General features: G+C 39.2%; 1 pseudogene; it reads left to right on the top strand.

Annotated features, from left to right (window-relative positions):
- The first annotated feature begins 205 nt into the window (after window positions 1-205).
- Window positions 206-792, top strand: LOC102490831 (AP-3 complex subunit sigma-1 pseudogene; annotated as a pseudogene).
- Window positions 793-1,415: the final 623 nt, after the last annotated feature.

Genomic DNA, 1,415 nt, shown 5'->3' with positions numbered 1-1,415 from the left:
GACCAGCAGTTAGCGTAATGGCGGTTCTTTTCCCGGACTGGTGGCTTAATAATCACACTGGGGCACGTGTGTGCGTACCCAAGATCCCGAGAGGAGAATGGAAGAGAAGGGATTGCCGCATGGCCATCCCCCCTGGAGGATGCAGATCCAGTGGCGAGACTCTATGCCCCCACCCCGGCCCATGTGGCCCACTCCTGGACCCAGCCCAGCCATGATCAAGGCTATCCTCATCTTCAACAACCACAGCAAGCTGCTGCTCTCCAAGTTTTACCAGCCCTACAGTGAAGATACACAACAGCGAATCATCAGGGAGACTTTCCATTGATATCTAAGAGATATGAAAATGTTTGTAATTTCCTAGAAGGAGGGTTATTAATTGGAGGATCTGACAACAAACTAATTTATAGACATTACTCAACGCTATATTTTGTCTTCTGTGTGAATTCTTCAGAAAGTGAACTTGGCATTTTAGATCTCATTCAAGTATTCGTGGAAACATTAGCCAAATGTTTTGAAAATGTCTGTGAACTGGGTTTAATTTTCTATGTAGACAAGGTTCACAATTTTCTTGCAGAAATGGTGATGGGGGGAATGGTACTAGAGACCAACATGAATGAGATTGTTATGAAAATTGATGCACAAAATAAACTGGAGAAATCTGAGGTTGGCTTAGCAGGTGCTCAAGCCGGTGCTGTATCAGCTGTAAAGAACATGAAACTTCCTGAGATCCCAAGAAATATTAACATTGGTGACATCAGTATAAAAGTGCCAAACCTGCCCTGTTTTAAATAAAAAAATGAAAAAGGCCACTTCCAGGTAAAATCCAGGGGAAGTCATGTAAGTTTGCCATGCAGTTGTTTACCTAAAATAGGGGAGAATTTCACCTTTTGCTCTTGGATTTAAGTCAAGGTACTGTGTAGAAGTCGTGTAAAATCAGTATGGAAGTTCAATGATGCTTCTCTTGCTCTGTGATTTTAAAGAAATTGAGTAGCTATGGTGTAGTTTTCTTTTTCTTTTCTAAACTGCATTCCTATGCCCATCAAAGGCATGCCTCTATGTATTGGCTACTACAGTATTTCAAAAGGTATTTGAGATAATTTCTTTAATTATGTATGACTCAAAATGCTGGTGTTTTGTATGGATCACAAGTACAGCATTCCTTAATTCTTTCTGCTGTTTGTCATAATTGTTATTTAAAGAACCAAGTATGTATTGCATGAAAGCATGACCTTTTTCTTAGTTTAAATAAACTCCAAGGTAACTGGACTTCTAAAGCACCTTTCTGTTTGCCTGTTATCTACTTTAGCAATAATTTTTTTTTACAACCCCCTGACTCAACAAAGTAAATAAAAGTATATTTTATCACTGTTAAAAAAATAGTTGACTGTAAGTCTTGGGAATTATTCCATTGGTTG

This window comes from Tupaia chinensis, unplaced genomic scaffold, assembly GCF_000334495.1.
Source record: "Tupaia chinensis unplaced genomic scaffold, TupChi_1.0 Scaffold000710_1, whole genome shotgun sequence".
Taxonomy (NCBI): domain Eukaryota; kingdom Metazoa; phylum Chordata; class Mammalia; order Scandentia; family Tupaiidae; genus Tupaia; species Tupaia belangeri.
The sequence above is the reverse complement of the archived record's forward strand: the minus strand, read 5'-3'. Positions and strand labels throughout refer to the sequence as shown.